A 21,300-nucleotide genomic window follows, 5' to 3' on the forward strand; every position below is an offset into this window, starting at 1 on the left:
CCATACTGGGTCAGACCAAAAGTCCATCTAGCCCAGCATCCTGTCTGCCAACAGTGGCCAATACCATGTTGAAACACTTTTGAAAAACCCCTTTACCAGCCTGGTTTAGAGTGATCTATCTGCCTTCCTAGGGCTTGAGAGAAAGCTATCAGAACCTAGAGGGAGTTCTTAGCTCCAAATGCCTCCAGAATAATGACCTTAAGTTTGTGCTGCAATGGAGCTTGTTTCCTACCAATGAAAGGTTTTCTGCCATTAGTCTAGAAGGAGAACGTTTGGGAACATTAGAGCAGGGGCACATTTAGCCTTAGCAGTGAAATTTATGCCTGGCACTTCCCCTGCACATCCCAAGGCACTCTACAAACCACTTTGCAAAGACAAAGGATCACTTCACCCACCACTGGAATACTATCACTTCTGAGATGGAATATAGCAGCTGTTTTGGAGCACACAGCAGCACTACATAGCCATTAGAAGAGGTAGCAAAGAGAAATTCAACTGACATTGTAGGGTTGATTTAGGCAGGCACAGTTCAATTGCCCAGAAGACTCCTGCAGGGGACTGATTCAAACAACAGCAAGACTCTTGCAAAATATACCATATGGTCTTTACTGTGCATGAGGATGCAGAGCCTTGGTTTCACATCTTATCCTAAAATGGACAGGGTTTGATGCAGAGGGAAATTGAGAGAGAGCCACAGAGCTTTTATCTGCAGGCAGAGGATTTGGCAGCTTGTAGTGGCACAAGTGGGGGAGGAGGGGAGCTAAGTCTAACAGCCATAGTGGGAAGGAGACTTTCCCCAGCATTGTGATACTAGCAGATGTTCACCAGGGGCATGATGTTGGGCTATAAATCTGCAGCATGGTCACCTCACACTCGGAGAAATCCACAACTAAAGATGAGCCCAAAGTGATACTCTGTCCTTGCACAACCTCAAACTTTGGAGATGTTTGGATCTGGATCCAAACTACACAGATGGCATGTCAAACCAGAATCCCGGTTCTGAACACCCCTGAATTCTAGGAAAGAGCCCGATTTCCCATTTCTTTTTATTCCATTACTGCTGTGCGCTCACACCTAATCATTTAATGAACCACTGTGTTGATCACCTTTGAACCCTATTGTGTCATCCTCTCTTTGATTTCTTCCCATTGTTCCTTTTCCCCTCTTCATTTCTCAGCAGCTGCTTCTCTTCCTGCAGCCAGGTACCACTCACACTTTGGGCTTTATCCCTTTTGACCAGGGGACAGCTGGTCTGAAGGGGCTTATGGGGTTAAACCCAACTATGATTTCATAACCATGTAGTGTCCTGCTGCCACTGGGGGACTCACACAGAGCTGGAGCACAATGACTGCAGGCAGTAGACACGGAATATGGAAAACAGGCTTCAGTGGAGCAGAGATCTTCCCTACAGAAGTAGAGCATGGGACTGTCTGCACATGCCCCTTGCAGCATCCAGCTCTAGGAATCCATGCAGTTTGCTACTTGCAGCCCCACCAATTATTCTGACCACCAGCTGCCACTGACTATGTTCAGAAGAGACAGAACCAAAACTCTGGATCTGAGCACTCCCGGTTTTGATAAGTTTGGATCCAGATGCACATTTTGCAGCTGGGGCCCATCTCTACTTATAGTCCAGCAAGAGAAGCCAGATCTACATGTTCCAGAGAGCTGGGGAGCAATTGGCAAAGCAGGCAGCAGCTGGTTGATTAGCGGCACTAGGGCAAGTGTAGAGCAGGTGAAGTCAATTGGGATCAGCTGAGAAAATACCCAAATGTGGCCAAATTATGATCCTCTGAAAAAATCTGTTTGCACATGCTCGGTAGAGACTTGTTAGCATTTTGCAACTAAATTCTCTGAAGATTCTGCCTGCACTGAGCATGCTCCAGCCCGTCAGAGCTCCTAGGTGCTGACTGATTGAACATGCTCCAGTCCCAGGCTGAAGGGGCCGAGCAGGCCTTTCCCTGCAGTTGCTCCTACTGGTAGGTGCACTGACTGGGTGAGGAGACTAAGACTGAGAGCCAGAGGGTGGAAGGCAGGGGGTGACTGAGATCAGACAAAAAGCCAAAGAGTCATAGTGCAAGGCCGTGTTCCCTGATGGAATGGTTATTGATGGGACAGCAGGGGAAACAGCCAACATGTGAGTTCAGCTGGAAACAACTCGGCCAGATGGACAAAGCAGTGCATAGGGTTTAATACAGATCCACTTCTCAACTTAACCTGCATGCAGCTTAGCTACTTGTGAATGAAACAGGGCAGACCTGCTCTGGGGATGATCAGGAGGGTGCAGCAAAGGAGGCTGTTGTCTGTTGAGCCCTATCTCATTTGTTGCAGAAGTTGGAAGGTGTGCAGCGAAGGAGGCAGAAGACTGCAGCAAGAGACTGCTGCCCTGCAGAACTGGATTCTGTTCCCCTGCCACAGAGTTCTTGTGTGATGCTGGGCAAGCCACTTAAATCCAGCTTTTCACACGTGGTCACTAATTGTGTGATCTTCAGTATCTATGTGCCCGACTTGAGGCCCTGGCATGTGATTTGCAGAAGTGTTGAGTGCTCACAGGTGTTGAGTGCAATGGGAGCTGGGTCTGAGCAGCTAAAGGGCTAGCTATACTGCTGAGTACACTGAAAAATTAGGGGCCAGCATCTCAGATTGGGCACCCAAATTAGTGGATACCTTTGAGTTTAATCTTTCTGTTTCTCAGTTTCCCATCTGTAAAATGGGGATAATATCCTACATCTGCCAGAGATGGTGTGAAGATAAATTCATTACAGTCTGAAAAGCCCATAAGAAAACAATTCTCACCACAGCAGGATTGGAATAGTGTGCAGTATATAAGGCCTGGGGCCACCCATTGAACAATGAGGAGAAAACAAAATATGGTCTAGGTGCTCCTTCAGTAAGCACTGCGCATGGGGTACCATGGAAAATTCTGATCACATAATTAAAAGACTGATCATGCTGCACACACAGATGGGGGCAGACCTAAGGTCACACTGGCAACCTTAATTTGGGTATTTCCTAGCCTTGGAGTGCTTGATTTTGCAACCTTCATACTGTTCTGGTAAGGTACTTGTGGGGATGTTATCTATACATATGATACAAAACCCTTAAAGAGACAGTTGCTCTGTGGTGCTGAAAGAAAATGTTGGCACAAAGGCACCACGTCTAAGCTCCTCAAATGTCTTTTTGTTGTTTTTGTTTTTTACAGTCCTCCAAGGGCTCCCGTCTGTCTCAGACAATCAGATTTGGAATGCAAACCACTAATGTGTTCTCAGTTAAGAGCAGCGCATGGCTGCAGGCTATAGACACAACACAGACTTGAAATGGCATCTGCCTCTGTGTCTGGGAGTCTCTCTTTATTCAGCATGTCAACCTCTCTCGGCTGAAATACTGGAGACATCTAGGGCTTCCTTATGAAATAATGGATATGTCTCTCTTCCTAGACATAGATTCACAGCCACCCCGCCCCATACTCTAGCCCAAGGCACCTTCTGTGGTCTATGACTCTTTCCTATGTGCACATGAATTGGGTAGCTAGGGCACATGCAGAGCTCCAGCAAATTATCAACAACCACATTTTGGGAGAATTCAGCTTTATTTAGGACCAGGTTCAGCAATGTACTTATGAACCTGTCTCTCTCAATATGAGTGGTCTGTTTCAAGTCAGTGTAATTACTCACATGCTTCAAGTCAGCCATGTGCTTATGTACTTTGCTGTATACTGACAATGCTGTTAGTAAGCAAAGTTGAGTGCGATTCAGTAAAGATAAGGCTGGGAACTGTGTCCCAAAAACCTCTTGCTGCCAACTGGAAGAGAGCACAAGATGCATCAGAGTTACAGGGCGTGATATTTACAGACTAGTTTACCACAAAGCATCATGTGTGGTCTCTACTGAAAGCCTGTGTCACAGTGGTCAGCATCATCTTTGCAAAATGCATGTATAGATCATATGTAAGGAGATATATGTTTTGTATATTGGAAATTATGTTCTCAAAGCCTTTCAGTTAAAGGCAGGTCACCTAGAGATAAACTGCCTTCAGACATGTTCCACCAGACCGGAAGTGGGAGGCACTTGCCTCTCTGGCTGACCATTGTGTACTGTGTCATACAATGGAATTCGGGTTGCATTCTGAGTCAAATGCTAATGAAGAGATTGCAAGGACTTCAGGGGAAAATTAACAGGAAGATCTGAACAGCAGGGGCCACCCTACAAACAAACATAAGAATGGCCATACTGGGTCAGACCAATGGTCCATCTAGCCCAGTATCCTGTCTTCTGACAGTGGCCAATGCCAGGTGCTTCAGTGAGAATGAACAGAACAGGTAATCATCAAGTGATCCATCCCGTCGCCCATTCTCAGCTTCAGGCAAACAGAGGCTAGGGACACCATCTCTGCCCATCCTGGCTCATAGCCATTGATGGACTTATTCTATATGAATTTATCTAGTTCTTTTTTGAACCCTCTTATAGTCTTGGCCTTCAAAACATTCTCTGGCATAGAGTTCCACAGGTTGACTGTGGATTGGGTGAAGAAACACTTCCTTTTGTTTGTTTTAAACCTGCTGCCTATTAATTTAATTTGATTACCCCCTCTTCTTGTGTTATGAGGAGTAAATAACACGTCCTTATTTACTTTCTCCACACTCATCATGATTTTATAGACCTCTATCATATCCCCTTTGTTGTCTCTTTTCCACCTTACGTTACAGGTGGAGAATAATGGACTGGTCTAATATATCTAGGGGTGCAGAGAGAGGTCCTGGCATCCTGCCTCTGGAGGACAAGAAGCCAATGGGCTTGGTCATCCTGGTGGAAAAACGCTGTGAGAAGAGCTTTTGGGGGAGCAGGATCTTGATAGACAAGAGCAGTGGTGGTTTAACCCTGGCCAATTGGGGGGCTCCCAGAAAAATGGGCTCCCTCATGCCCTGACCTGCTCCTGCATGCTCGGGAGCGGGGTTGGGTCTTGGGGGCTTGCCTCGCTCTGACCGGTGCTCCTGCGTGCCCAGGAGCAGGGTAAACCCTTGCGTCCCAACCCTACTCCCTGGCAGGAGCACTGGGTGGGTGGGACAGGGCAAGCCCCCACACTCCCTGGCAGGAGCGCAGGGGAGACTGCAGGCAGAAGGGGTGGGGAGGTGACCCAGGACCCCATAAACCCCTAATCCATCTCTGGACGAGAGAGCATCTTCTCAGTTATGTTGAGGTGCTAGAATGCAGGGGATGATTTTACTTTCTAGGTAACCCTTTGTTTCCAATATTTCTGTTGCTATTGTTGGAATCTCTGTTCCTTGCTCACTAAACTTAGCTTTGCTTTCTCTATAACCATGTCTAAATGTGGCGTGCTACGTAGAGCTGGGCTTTAAGTTGTAACTAGGAACCAGTGGTGTTCTGTTCCTTTGGGAACAGTAGCAGTACTGTGTGCATCCAGTGGAATGGGATGGATGGTGCAGAGGGATGCTGGGTGGACTTAGGGGTTGGACTGTGCCTACTGCTAGCCTGCATGAGGAATGCTGGAGCCTGCACAGGATAAGAAGTGGGGTGACTATGTTGCTTGGCAGGCGCAGACAAGGCTCTCTCATGCTAAAGGCCTGGGGACAGGGAGGTGCCTCACAATCTTGGGTACCCCTTCCCTTTTCAACCCCCTTTTCCTTCCCTTCCTGTTGGAGGGTGTGAGGTTTAAATTGCCCTCTCATCACCCCTCCAGTGCAGCAGTATAAAAAAGTAACCATTGTCACCCCTGGTGAAGCATCACGTTTTCACAGGTTTGCAAACAGCACATAACATTTGGGGGCTTTTGCCTTGAAATTTTTTCCCCTGGATCCGTGCAATCAACAACAGCATCAGCCACCACAAGGCATCTTGGCAGGTGACAAATGATCAGCTGTTCTACTGTGAAACCACCCGCCATAATGGCAGAATCTCTCTCTCTCTCTCTCTCCCTGGAGAGGAATCCTGCTATGCTGACTGCAAAGATCTCCACACAGAACGGGAAAAGGGTCATCTTCCCCTGCAATTGCAATCATAAATCAGCCCGTGACCCATATCTGAGCTACCCCAATTTACATTAGCTGGGGATGTGGTTTCATAAGGGAGCCCTGCACACAGGTGAGCATTAGGAGGCGTTTCAAGGGATGGGAGGGGAAACAAGCACAGAAAGGGCGAAAGACTTGCCGAGCGCCACCCGGTAAGTTAGGACTAGAATCCAAGTCCCCTAGCACCCAGGCAGTAGACCCCGTGTTTCTCAGTCCTTGCAGGTTGGTGACCCCATTAGCTCTTACAGGCTGAGAAGGTGGAGCCTGGCCAGTATTTAGCACCTTTCTTTCTGAATGATCCCAGGGAAATGTAAGAGTTTCCTCATATGTCATCCAGGGTTCCCAGAGGAAACGCTGAGTCTGCTCAAAAGAGTCCTTTCTCTGGGAACTCAACCATCCCACCTTTGACTCCTCTCCTGAGAGCTCAGCATAGTCCATACACCCCTCCCTTGGCCAAGTAGCAGGAGAGGCTATCTAGCCAGCTGCACTTGCTCTTATGCTAGCTACCCTACAGTATCAGCCATATACCTGAGTGACTAAGGACTGAGCATGTATTCTTAAGAAAAACATTTTTATTAAAATAACAGAAAATTGGGAGGCAGTGATGGCTAGTGCAGTGTTTCTCAGTGTGTGGGGCATGACCCCTTGGGAGGTCAGGAAAGAGAATGAAAAGGCGGGTTGCAAGGCACTGAAAATTGTACGACAGTTCTAAAGCAGTGAGAATAAAATGTCCAGAATAGCTTTGGAGCACCAAAGCTTCGCTGCTGTGGGTATGGGGAGGTGATACTTTATTTACTATGATTTTACAGTAAATGTGAGGGGGGTGGTGAAAGTGTTTGGCTTTGAATATGGGGTCACTAACCTGTAAGGACTGAGAAACACCCATCCAGGTTAGCTTCGGGGAAGCGCCAGGATTCAGCTGTGTGTGTGAGATGTGGGAGGGACCCTTAGAGGACTGCACAACATTCCTGGAGGTGGCACATCCAGGCTCATGCTGAGTGGGTGCTGAGATTGCATTTCCAGTGCTTTGCCAATGGGCCAGTCAGCCTGCCAAATAGCCACTTCCCTTGCAATCCATTGCACTGTATCCTGCTCCCTCTGGCTGCACAGGCTGCGGCCCCCAAAGTCAGATACGTATGGAGTTGTATTGTTTGGGTAGTGGTAGATCCTCTTTTTTCTCTTCTCTCCTCTCAGAGTGCAGTGCTGCTGTGCATGAGTCTGGCTCGCTCTTCACCCCACCTTCCCATTTTCAAGATGTCCCAGAGAAGCAATGCTGCTGTTAAAATTGCATCATCATCAGAACACCAGCACCAAGACAGGCCTCGCACTTTCTCCTCCATTACAAACAGCAGCCCCATCGATAGCATCCTCATCTCCAAAATAAACAGCCCTTAGAAGCTGAGGCAAGCAGTCTCCCGGGACTCTGAGTGGCAATGGGACACAGAGCTGTGCTGTACACACAAGCTGAATGATGCCTGACAGAGCTCAGGAGAGGGGAGCTGGTTTAATAACAATCTCATCAATTACCGAGATTTCAAATCTCACTCATATGAGTGTATACTCTGTGTGCTGGTGTCTGGGCTTGATCCAAAACCCACTGAAGACAGTGGGAGTCTTTTCCCCCTCATTTCCCCCCCCTCAGTGTCCTATGCATGCAGAATCCAGGGCCCATTCCTTCAGCTACTGCCCGAAAGGAGAGCAAAGTGCTGTCAATAGACAAATAGCAGATGTTCCAGTATCATAGAATCATAGAAGATTAGGGCTGGAAGAGACCTCAGGAGGTCATCTAGTCCAACCCCCTGCTCAAAGCAGGACCAGCCCAACTAAATCATCCCAGCCAGGGCTTTGTCAAGCCAGGCCTTAAAAACCTCTAAGGATGGAGATTCCACAACCTCCCTAGGTAACCCATTCCAGTGCTGCACCACCCTCCTAGTGAAATAGTGTTTCCTAATGTCCAACCTAGACCTCCTCCACTGCAAACTGAGACCAATGCTCCTTGTTCTATCATCTGCCACCACTGAGAACAGCCGAGCTCCATCCACTTTGGAAGCCCCCTTCAGATAGTTGAAAGCTGCTATCAAATCCCCACCCACTCTTTTCTTCTGCAGACTAAATAAGCCCAGTTCCCTCAGCCTATCCTCATAAATCGTGCGCCCCAGAGCCCTAATCATTTTTGTTGCTCTCTGCTGGACTCTCTCCAATTTGTCCAAATCCTTTCTATAGTAGGGGGCCCAAAACTGACACAATACTCCAGATGTGGCCTCACCAGTGCCGAATAGAGTGGAATAACCACTTCCCTTGATTTGCTGGCAATGTTCCTGCTAATGCAGCCCAGTATGCTGTTGGCCTCCTTGGCAACAAGGGCGCACTGCTGACTCATATCCAGCTTTTCATCCACTGTAATCCCCAGGTCCCTTTCTGTAGAACTGCCGCTTAGCCAGTCAGTCCCCAGCCTGTAGCAGGTGCATGGGATTCTTCCAGTGATGAGCTGCCAAAATCTTAACAACCGGTTCCCTATAAAAAGTTCTGATTTAAGGTGGGGGGGAAGTGGAGGAGGGACCGGGGCGGGGGGAGATATACTCATGGGGCAGGGGCCCATGCAGGGCCTGGGGAAAATTGTCCCCCCCCCAGCAGCCCTGGAGCTTGCAGCCCCCCCCCTTACCTTGCCTGCTGGTCAAAGCAGCAGGATGACTCAGGAGCTCTGCTGAGCTGCCCAGCTGGTGCCAGTGGCTAGCCACGTTGCAGCTGGGGGGAAATGGGAGAGGGGCCGGGGGAACCTCAGCCTCCCCAGCTGGGAATCCTGGGAGCAACAGGATGGTCCGGTCCACGGACCGGAGTTCTTTGCCCACCCCCTGGCCCTTTAACAATCGGATCTCCAAGGAGGTCTAATTTTAGCAACCAGTTATTGGGAACTGGTGGGAACCGGCTCCAGCTCACCACTGGATTCTTCCATCATAAACACAAGACTCTGCACTTGTCCTTGTTGAACCTCATCAGATTTCTTTAAGCCCAATCCTCCAATTTGTCTAGGTCACTCTGGATCCTATCCCTACCCTCCAGCATATCTACCTCTCCCCACAGCTTAGTGTCATCCACGAACTTGCTGAGGGTGCAATCCATCCCATCATCCAGATCATTAATGAAGATGTTGAATAAAACCGGCCTTAGGACCCACCCCTGGGGAACTCTGCTTGATATTGGCTGCCAACTAGACATCAAGACATTGATCACTACCCATTAAGCCCACTGATCTAGCCAGCTTTCTATACACCTTATAGTCCATTCATCCAATCCATAGTTCTTTAACTTGCTGGCAAGAATACTGTGGAAACCATATCAAAAGCTTTACTAAAGTTAAGGTAGATCACGTCCACTGCTTTCCCCATATCCACAGAGCCAGTTATCTCATGATAGAAGACAATCAGGTTGGTCACGAATCCATGTTGTCTGTTCCTGATCACCTTCCTGTTCTCCAGGTGCTTCAAAATGGATACCTTGAGGACCTGCTCCATGATTTTTCCAGGGACTGAGGTGAGGCTGACTGGTCTGTAGTTCCCCGAGTTCTCCTCCTTCCCTTTTTTAAAGATGGGCCTTATATTTGTCTTTTTCCAACAGGGCCGCCCAGAGGATTCCGGGGGCCTGGGGTCTTCGGTAGTGGAGAGGTCCCCGCTTCAGTGGTAATTCGGAGGCGGGGGGCCCCCGTAGCAGGTCTTTGGGGCACTTTGGCGGCAGGTCCTGGAACGGAAGGGCCCCCTGCCACGGAATTACCGCTGAAGACCTGGCTGCACTTTGGCGGTAATTCACCAGTGGGGGTCCTTCCACCCTGGAGCAGAAGGACCCTCCACTGGCAAAGACTTGGAGCAGAAGAAGCTCCAGGGGCCCAGGCCCCGCGAGAGTTTTCCGGGGCCCTCGGAGCGAGCAAAGGACCCCGCTGTAGGGGCCCCGAAAAGCTGTCGTGGAGGCCCCTGTGGGGCCCAGGGCAAATTGCCCCACTTGCCCCCCTCTCTGGGTGGCCCTGTTTTCCAATCATCTGGGGCCTCCCAGATCGCCACGAGTTTTCAAAAATAATGGCAAATGGCCCTGCAATCACATCAGCCAACTCCCTCAGCACCCTCGTATGCATTGCATCTGGTCCCATGGACTTGTTCATGACCAGCTTTTTAAAATAGCCCTTAACCTGTTCTTTCACCACTGAGGGCTGCACACCTCTTCTCCCTACTCTGCTGCCCAGTGCAGGAGTCTGGGAGCTGACCTTGTTTGTGAAGACCAAGAAGTTCTGAACTGAAGTCAGATACCCTTTTATTCCCTATATGTGATATCATGGAACTAACCCCCACATCTTTAGAGGTCCTGTTCTTTGATGGCTTCCTGATCTCTAGTTCAGTCTTATAGGAACATTTTCCCAGCATCCCCTTGCTCTGGCTGGCCCTTTAATATGGCACAGCCAAACTGCAGTGCTAATCTGGCCATTTTGTAACTGGCAGCATCTGTCTTCTGAGCCAGGAGTGCTTGTTACATTTCCCCCAGCTTATTGCCAAGAGATGGCACATTCTCACACAAGCAACCCAACTTAATCCTGCTCCTCCACCACCACCTCTGATCAGCCTGTGGGGGCACAATAGGCTCTAGAAGGGTCTACCTTATGGCTGTGGTAGCAAAGCTACTGCTAATATTGCATCATCATCAAAGCGCCAGCACTTAGATGGGCCTCACGCTTTGGTAGCAAGGCCAGTGTGGAGATCTTGGCTAATAGTCCCACCCCATGCCCTTGCCAAGCCGTAGATGCTGAACTCAACAAAGGTCCAGCCAAAGCCACCAGCAGGAAGTGGAGGAGAGATGGGACAGGAGACACATATCCTTCACTGCCATCATGGGTAGCACCTGACTGTTCTTTTCAAGGGGATGCCCCAAAAACAAGCCTCCCTCACAGCAGAGAGGGGCACAAGCTGCATAATTCAAGCCTAGGTTGGCGTGAAACCCCACAAACTTCACAGGCATTTTGATCCGAGCTTTTGGTTTGAGTCCTTCCTTCTGACCTTAAGGGAAGCATCCAGTTTGGACAGTCAGAGCCTATCCCTGTCCCTGATTCTGCCCTATGCAGAGGGTTATGAATGGCCGGAATGCCATGGCATCTACTGCTCACCAGCACTCCAGGTTTAACCTCTTCAGAAAAGGGGCAGAAGTGGCCCCAGGGGTTGTGTGTGTGATGGGGAGCTGGAAGGAGTGGGATTAGCCTAAAACGTCAGCCTAGAAAGGCTCATGCTCTTTTCCAGAACACTAGGTCATCCTGTGCCTACTCCCTACACTCCCGTACCCTTGCTAACAGGCCATAGGATTCTATTTAGTGTATCAGTGCAACTCTCTTTAGTGTATCTATTTAGTGTATTTAGGGCTCTGGGGAGAAAGAAGGGAAGTGGGTTGGTTGGTGTGTGTGTGTTTTCATGCAATCTTTATTTAAATAACTCCTGGCAAGTTAGAACTATTTACTCTTAACTGAGCCTCCTGACCAGCAGTAGGTCTGGTGTCTGTCTAACTTGGCACTGAAAGGAAGTGAACACCAGACTGTGCGCTGTGTTCTTTTCACCGGGCAGCTGAACTGCTCCTGAACTCTGCCTGCTGCTGCCACGGTGGGCTGTCACCTCAGATGAACAGCAAACCCATGTTGGCGTCTTATCAAGGCAACCTTACCCAACCGCTCTCCTCCCTCAACACCCTGCTTTTGGGGACACACTCCAAGGAGTCAGGGCCAAGTGATCTGACTGGGGGCTGTTGTCTTTCCTAAATACAAGTGGAGCTGGTTAACATTTTTGAGCTGAACGTTTTTTTTTAAAATGGAAAATAGCTTTTTGCCTCCCCCACCCACACCCTTCAAATTGGAGGAGGGATTTTTTTAAAATGTCCCATGAACAGTAATTTGTGTTCAATTTTCAATTAGCTCTGAATACAAGGCTCTCCTGTGCTTGTACATAAGAATGGCCATAATGGGTCAGACCAATGGGCCATCTAGCCCAATACTCTGTCTTTGACAGTCACCAGTACGAGAGCCCAACACAACAGGGCAATTTTGTAGAAATCCACTCTTGTGATCCCTTCGGAGCTTCTGGCAGTCAGTTAGGGTCACCCCAAGCACAGGGCTGCCTCCCTGACCATCATGGCTAATAGCCATTGAACTTATCCTGCATGAACGTATCTAGTTCTTTTTTTAACTCTGTTATTCTTTTGTCTCTCTCAACATCCCCTGGCAAAGAGTTCCATAGATTAATTAGGTGTTGTGTGAAAAAGTACTTCCTCCTGTTTGTATTAAACCTCTTGCCTGATACTTTCAGCTGGAGACTCCTAGATTTTGTATTGTATGAAACGGAAGATAACATTTCTCTGTTCACTTTTTCCCCGCCAGTCATGATTTGATAGACCTCTATCATGCTCCTCATCCCTTAGTCATCTCTTTTCTAAGCTGACCAGCACAAAGCTTCTTAGTCTGTCTGCATATGGAAGCCATTCCAGATCCTTATGTTATGGAACAGTAGATGATGAGCCTTGAGAGCCAGAGGGTGGCTTGTTATTCTCTAATGCAATGACTGGAATTCCCCACAGTGTCCTTCACACTAACATTCTCAGATGGTGGGTGCAAGGATATTTTGTGCCCTAGGCGAAACTTCCACCTTGCATCCCCCCTTTCCTCCCCCACAGAGCATTGCTTATTATAAACTTTCAAAAATGAATACTGTATAATGTGGCGTTGTTTGTTAGAATTAATACAAGGGGGGGGGGTCAGAGGAGATGATCACAATGGTCCCTTCTGGCCCAGGGGAACCTGTGAGCAAGGAGGAGGCTGAGAATGCCCCCAGCTCACAGGGTCTCTAAATATTCCCAGGTTCTGAGTACTTCGCCCTCTGGGGGGACCCAGGGGCAAGGAGGGCAGAGCAGGCTCTCCCAGGGAGCAGGTGAGGATCTCCCTGGGGATCAGGGCCAGCTCCCTGCATTGACACAGTGCCACCGGGGAGCACCTCCATTGTGCTGCAGGCTTCAGTTTCACTTTCCCTCGCCCCAGGAGGTGGCTGCGCATGGCCTCAGGCGCAGCGTGTTGGAGGGCGAAGTTCACCTGAGCTCAGGACTGCGTCCTGCCTCCCCCAACGGCTCCATCACTTGGCTGTGCTGGTCACCACGCCTGCTCTGCTGCAGACTCCCACTGACCGTCCTGCATGGCGCCCCTTGCTGCGAGGGTGGATTTGTTATGGAGGCCTCGCTCCCCACCCTGCCCTGCTCAGCTGACTCCTATGATGCTGGACACCGCTTTTTGGTGCCCCAGGTGGCTGCCTAGTGGTTACACTGGCCCTGGTGCCCTGGAGCTGATGGTGTGATGGTGAAAGGCAGAACCACGTTTCTGAGCCCCCTCCATCTCAAATGTTATGAAGTGTATTTTGGAATCACTGTTATCAGGACTTCATGGATACTGCAAAATCCAGCGCTTGATGCCCTTCAATGGACAACATCTATAATGCCTACCCTACCTGGAATGCACAGCACACCTTTCTATCCATGGCAGCCCCAAATCAACTGATGCAGAGGCAGTCACTCAGATACACCCGGAGTCTCCATTTCAACTGTTCTAACTCATTGCATGTCTCTCTGCCGAAGCCACCATCAGAACCACATTCTGAACACAATGCTACTATCCCTACCCACAACAGGAGGGGTGAGGGTGGGAGGAACGCCATTTATACCAGCACAAAGAGGAACCCTGGCCAAGCAGAGATGAGAAATCCCACTCACAACTGAGATTTCCTGCAGAAAAACACCTTATTTTAGCTTACGTTCATGTCCACACATGCAGAAGTGTCAGTTGTTTTAGTTTAATATTGTGGCACTGAACCCTGGCACTCTCTGTCATAAACAGATAGTTAAGGGTTAATGTCTCTGTCACCTATAAAAGGGTTAACAAACAGTAACCTGAAACACCTGACCAGAGGACCAATCAGGAAACAAGACTTTTTCAAATCTGGGTGGAGGGAAGTTTTGGGTGTGAGTTCTTTGTTCTTTGTCTTGGTTCGGTTCTGAGAGTGATTTTTCTATCTCCAGGCTTTCTAAGCTTCTGTTTCCAAGTTGTAAGTACAAGGATAGTAAGACAATAGGTTTATATTGTTTTTTTTCTATTTACATGTGTGTAGTTGCTGGAATGTGTTAAATTGTATTCTTTTTGGATAAGGCTGTTTATTCCTTTTTTTCCTTTAAGCAATTGACCCTGTATATTGTCACCTTAATATAGAAACTATTTTTATGTCTTTCTCTCTCTTTTTTATATAAAACTTTCTTTCTAAAACCTGTTGGAGTTTTTCTTTAGTGGGGACTCCAGGGAATTGAGTCTGCAGCTCACCAGGGGATTGGTGGGAGGAAGAAGTCAGGGGGAAAAATCTCTTTGTGTTAGATTTACTAAGCCTGACTTTGCATACCCTCTGGGTGAGGGGGGAGAGAGGTTAGATCTCTCGGTACTTGTGTTTCAAGGACTTGAAGCAGGGAGGGTGGAATCCCTTTGTTTAGATTCACGGAGCTTGAATCGGTATATCTCTCCAGGAACCCAGGGAGGGAACACCTGGAGGGGAAGAGGGAGAAGGGAAGTGGGTTATTTCCCTTTGTGGTGAGACTCAAGGAATCTGGGGCTTGGGGTCCCCCAGGGAAGGTTTTGGGGATACCACAGTGAGCTAGGCACTGTATAATTCCTGGCTGGTGGCAGCGCTATCAGATCTAAGCTGGTAATTAAGCTTAGGGGAATTCATGCTAGTACCCATATTTTGGACGCTAAGGTCAAGATTTGGGAATTATACTTGACACTCTCCTAAACCCAATCTATCACTGTGCATTTTCTTTTGCAGGTGTTTACAGCAGGGGCAGCTCCAGGCACCAGCAACGCAAGCACCTGCTTGGGGCAGCCCATTTGCAGGGGCAGCAGTGATCCAGCATGGGAGCTGAGAACCAACAGGGGGCTCTGGAAGCTGTAGTTCCTTGGTTAGCTCCCTGCCTATAAAGCCAGCCCTTGAGCAGGGAAAGAACTACATTTCCCAGCATTCCCTTGGCCACTACCAACTGGAAAGGAAGGAGGGGGACCTCATGCTGCAGCCTACAGTGAGTGGAGAGTTGCACTGTGAATGGTAGGGATATCATATTTTAACATTCAAAAAACAGGACACTCCAGGGGGAAGGAGAGTAGCCCTGCTCTGCCGCCATCCACTCCCTCCGACTGCCCCCCACAGAAACTCCAACCCCCCACTCTGCTCCCTGATCACCCCCTTCCGGGACCCCACCCCCTATCTAACCCTCCCTTCTCCTTGTCCCCAACTGCCCCCTCCTGAGACCTACCCAACTTCCTGAGACCCCTAGAACCTCACCCCCTACCTGTCCCCTGACAAACCCCTGGGACTCCCATGCCTATCCAACCGCTGCCTGTCCCCTGACTGCCCTCCTGAACCCCTGACCCATGTAACCCCCCCTTCTCCCTGCCCCGACTGCCCCACTGAACCTCCGCCCCATCCAAACCCCCCTGCTCCCTGTCCCTTGACTGCCCCCCCTGGAACCACCTACCCCTTCTCCAACCCCCCAGTCCCCTTACCGTGCCACTCAGACCAGCATGTGTGGCTCCATGCCGCACCAGACACGCTGCTGCGTACATGCTGCCGTGCTCCCCCGTGGAGCCCACGGGCCCCTGCCCCCCCCCCCCCACCCAGCACCTGCCTTCCAGATTTGAACCCCTCAAAATTCAGGAGTGCTCAAGCTCAGTTTGGGCAGCTGTTACTTCATTTCTCCCAAATCCAATATACTGATCCACTGTAACTTCTTGTAGAAAAAGTAGGATAAAATTAAGCAAGAAATGGTTCCCAGTGGTTAGGACTGGAATTGCTATTTTCAACAGCCATTGCCTTTTGTTTGTTTGTTTAAAAGGAAGACAGTGATATTGCATTGGCAAATTCCCCATAGAAAGAAAGAGGAACAGAAGAAGAATAAAGGCACCTCAACTTTTCCTCATTTATGGAGGACAGTCTTATAATATGCATCCAGGTATCCTCCAATCATACAAACTGAAAATTGTTCCACTTTACTGCAGTTCTGTAACCATATGGGAACCAATCCTGTCTGTGTTTTGTGCACATCCAAAATTCCTGCTGAATGACCAGCCCTGGATGCGAGTTACCAGCGACCCAGGGCTGCGGCGGAAGAAGGGTGCAGATGGGCGGGGGGAGAGCCCAGGGCTGGGGTGGCAGGACGTGGGGGGGGGCACAGATGTGGGGGAAGGGGGAAGCCCAGGCCTGGGGCAGCAGGAGGGTGCGGGGGAGAGCCCAGGGCTGGGGTGGGGGGCAGCCAAAATTTTTTTTGCTTGGGGGGACAAAAAAGCTAGAGCCGGCCCTGGTTTACAGTCAGCTGTACTGACTTGGCTAGAGATTTTGGCTGCTAGAATCAAGCCAGGAGGTTTGGCTTGGCTTGACCTTTGCATTTCCTGGCTTGCCTAGGTCTGTTATCTAGGCCGTTCACATTAATACATCAAATAGAGCTGGCCAGTAGCCTTCTAATCCTGATTAGGCCCTTTAACCATTGTTAGCAGACCCCTTCTCTGTTTTGAGCACAAACAGTCCTTGAATAGGATTCCATGTCAAACGTTGTGATGCACATTAAAGCATTGCAAACACTGTTAGAAATGTTGGGCCAAATTCTCCTCTCGGTTACACCTGTGTAAATCTGGAGTGATCGAGTTGACATCATTAGAGTCATCCTGGATTCACACTAGTAAAACAGAGCATACTTTGGCCCAATAGTTGTTATTTAGAGAAGTAGTTACCTATTTTCTTGAGTGATGGGTATATCACAGTAGTACCTACAGTCCTAGCTGAGATTGGGGCCCATTGTGCTTGGTACTGTACACACACATCATAGGTTCCTGCACTAAAAAACAGTCTAAAGTTTTGTTCATGCATTATTATGAAAGGCTGTCCTCTGTATCTGACAGTGACATCACAGCATCACATGTATTCTTCTGTGGCTGTACAGACACTCCGTGAGGAGCAAGATCACTAACAGTTGTTGATGTAAGCCTTCAGAGACTGCAGAGTTTTCCATCAATTCCATACCTTATGCAGATGCTCTTTTGAGGGTTGTGTAATTCAAAATGGATGTGAAAGAAGAGACCAAGAAACACCACTGTGAGCATAACAGCTTTGTTTCACTGCGTTCAGTATGGGAAATGGTTTAGGGAGGCTACTAGCTGAGAGTACTTGATCAGTCATGTTGTCATGAATTGACAGATAATATTAACAAATCTATTGGGGCAGGCAAACTTTTCTAGAATTTTCCAGAGGCCATTTCTACTCACACTGTCAAACTTTTTTGGGGAGGGTGGGGGAGCCAATGAAGACAGCCCACAGTTCCATGTTTTGTTAAGTGAATTTTTCCTGAATCTGTCTCACATCAAAAATCACATCTGTGGTGCTCCAACCTAGGGTGACCAGACAGCAAGTGTGAAAAATTGGGATGGGGGTGTGAACTTTTCAGCTGAGCTAGCCCAGAATTTGGTGGGCCATAAATGGCTTTCAGGGAATCATACAACAAATTTGCAGTGTGAGTATCAGTGTAACATTGTATTTTTTCTGCTCTCTTTTCCCACCAGTTATCCTGTAGAACACAAAGCTATCCTTGAGCCTTGGCTTGCAGGTACTTGAATTTGTCTCTCTTTGATGTTGATTCTTTATCATTTTGCCAAGACATAAACACGTCATTCTTTTCCTTTGGGATCTTTTTTATTTCATCATCGTTTTCATCAAACCAATCCTGATGCAATCTTTGATTTTTGCCTAGAGCTGCTTCAGAGGCTTGAATAATGGCTGATTTGAAGATATCCCACTTTTCCAGGATGTTGTTTGGTGAGGAGACAATACTATCCATTTTTCCTCCATGTTTTCCCTCAATTTTTCTGGATGAAAGGGGTGTCTCAGCTTTGTGATGTTCAATTTTGGTTTAATCTGTTCAGCATTGTTTGCTTACCATGGACACTGAAAATGGCTCTGATCATCCTGTGGTAAATCCAACAGTTAGCCCCTCGCATTGCTCTGGTGATTTTGACATCCTTTATGTCTCTTGGCTGTATAATGATGTACTCAATCAGATACCAGTGCTTTGACCTCAGATGCATCCAAGGGCTTTATATATGTCAGCTTGCCTGAAGGTTGTATTGGTAATAACAAACTCACAAGCAGCACACTTGCTGACCAGGGGGAGATCACTGCTGTTCATTTTCCAAACTGAATTGTTCTTTATCACACCACTCCAAACCTCGCTGTCTTCTCCAGCTCTGGCATTAGAGTCTCCCAGAAGTATGCATGTGTCTTCACTGGTTATAAATATGAGTATGTCATCCCCAACAGAATAGAACTGGTCCTTTGCTTCTTCTGTACTGTTCATGATTGGAGCACAAGCACCGAGACAAGTGTCACAAAGTGGGATTTTCCGCCGGGAAGTTGTCAGGTCATTGGATGTTCATTTTGGCCCCCTGGCAAGTCTCTCAGTGATTTCAGGCAGCTGTTTCTAATGGTGTTATTGTGTATATAACAGACTGACAGCGATGACTTCCCCACACATGGGCCAGCACCTCTGAGCCCTAAGCTACGGCTCCCCGGGTAAGACTATCACAACAGAGTGGACAACCAGGCCCTGAGGCCACCCCCAAGTTTCCTCTTCCCCTGTGCTTAGTACTTGGCACATGCATGTCCCTCCAGTCTATATTCCATAGGCCAAGGGTATAAACAGCCAACCTTCTCCGACTGTCCTTCGGTGCTCCCTCCACCATCCAGAGCAGTTGTCCAGCGATCCACACTCTGGTCTCCATCAGGCAGGCCAAACAAGTTATAGGTAGTTTAAGATCAGTGTATAGATTTAAGTTAATAAATATCAATTTACTATGATTATTTTCCCCTGCTTTGAGCCTTTTGTAATTTTAGGCCACCACAGGCCTTGCCCATAAGGGCATAAGTATGATTACAAAGAGGGTTGAATGGGTGTTCCCCATGCCCCGTGATGTTCCCATGGAAAATGCCCTCAAGGCCCTGAGGAACAGCTCTTGGCTAAAGGCAGGGAGCCTGTGAGGCCTCCTCCAAAAGGATCGTAAGACTTGGCACCAGAACCTGCTCCAGCAAGAGGCCCTGGTAGAGCGTGCATCTGGGAGACCATCCCCCTAAAAGGCAGCACCTTGCCAGACCAGTGTGTTGTCTAAGCTTTCTGAAGTTCTGATGTTTGTTGCAAAATCCGAGACTGAAAGGGACACTGTCCCCTTGGTAGGATGACCCCATGCCTATAAGAAATGGTGATAGCTGGCTTCACCAGCTAAGTTCTTTGGACAGAGCTGAAGAGAGCATCTCCAATGGTTCCAAGAGGCTGCACAGTGGGGATCCAACCAGTCTCCCATGCATGCAGCCTGCTTCCCAGGATCCTGGGGTCCAGAGTAGAAAAAGGATCTAGGCCGACTCAATAATTCATCCACAGTGGGGCATTCATTGGAACTGTTAAGACATGCTAGTAGGATCCAACATGCTCCAGTGACCAGTCGAAAAGGTGTTGGGGGCTTGGAACCTCCAGTGGTGGTGAGTCCCAGTGATTCGCCTATAGGATCCATTGGGTTGGCTCCTGAGAAATTCTCTTACTTGTGGCCAACCTACTCTAAACCATTGTTCCCCAAGGACCAAGTAGCACTTTAGGTCCCAAGTATCCATCAGATTTTCATCTCAATCCATCTATTTCACTGACTAGGGTTTTTTTCAAAGTCCCATGCCACACTGTGGAGGGTGAGCTGCACAACACCAGGCAGCGCTAAATCGTTCATGTGGAAACAGAACTGATCTGACCCTTCAGTTACCCTGGGAATCCAACCTCTACTGAGATTTGAAAAAGTTTGCATTTGGTTGGGGTTCCTTTTCTGCCTGCCTCTGGGCTCCTTGGTTTGGGTGAGGGCTGGAAATGGAATCTGAGACAAGCTCTTTCTTATTTTTGCTAGAAATTCTCTTCTAGTGAGATTTCACCAGAAAGGCAGAGGGGAAGGGGGGTCTGTGACTCAGATCTGAATCCCCTCTCCTACTCCCACAGGGTTTGAGATTTGTCAAGATACTACCTGGGAGAGTTCCTGCCATTCCTGCTCTTGCATCCTTGCAACCTCAACCACTTCCCTGTCCACCCAGGCCTCTACAGCTCCCTTATGAACAGCTGATTGCATTACTCATATGTTGTATCCCAGGCTCTCGGTTACGCCAGCCACCTCCATTGACATCAACTGCACCAAAGCAACTGCGAGGAGACAGTGCAGACACACTTAAACAAATAGCTATGTAAACAACTAACAAAAATCACCGGGGGGGGCTTTGCAAGAGCATATTAAAAGCAAGAAATTTAAAACAGCATGATTTTTATTACAAACAAGTCTAAGATGTTCGTAGCTGGATATTTAATATACTTTAATCTAGTTTTGTGGTCTCTCGCTTTTTAATATCCACTTTCTTAAGCCTCGGGGGTAACCAAATAATAGAGTTGTTCACTTGTTTTACATACAGCAGCACTGAGGAAAGGCCAAGTCCCCAGCTGGTGTAAGCTAGCACTGAGTTAAAAGGAACGTTATCAATGTACACCAGCTGACGATCGGGCTGTTGAGGAACTGGGGCTGCAGCATAGGTGGCTAGATGATGTTTGGATAGGTAGTCAGACAGCCCCTCCCCAAATGGCATCACGGTGCTATAATCATTGCAAAGATGGGTATTTCTATTTGTTAAGCATCCAGAGCAGGGTGGGTAAATGTTTTGGCCCAAGGGCCACATCTGGGTGGGGAAATTGCATGCAGGGCCTGCACCCAAACGCCTTCTGTAGGGCTGGGGCAGGGGGCTGTGATGCAGGAGGGAAAGCAATGTGCAGGAAGGGACTTAGGGCAGGGGGTTGGGGTAGAGGAGGGGTACATGGTGTAAGAGGGGCTCAGAGAAGGGGGTTGGCATGCAGGAGGGCGTGCAGAGTGTGGGAGGGGGCTCAGGGCAGTGGTGCGCAGGGAGGGGTGCAGAGTGCGGGAGGGGGCTCAGGGCAGGGGGTTGGAGTGAAGGAGGGGTGCAGGGTGTGGCAGGGGGATTGGGTGCAGGAGGGGTGTGGCAAGGGTCTAGGGGGGCTCAGAGCAGGAAATTGGGGTGCAGAGTACAGGAGGCGTTTGGGTGCAGGCTCCGACCAGGCACTGCTTACCTGGAGTGGCTCCAGGGTGACAGCAGCATGCA

The sequence above is a fragment of the Gopherus evgoodei genome, chromosome 8 (assembly GCF_007399415.2).
Source record: "Gopherus evgoodei ecotype Sinaloan lineage chromosome 8, rGopEvg1_v1.p, whole genome shotgun sequence".
Taxonomy (NCBI): Eukaryota; Metazoa; Chordata; order Testudines; family Testudinidae; genus Gopherus; species Gopherus evgoodei.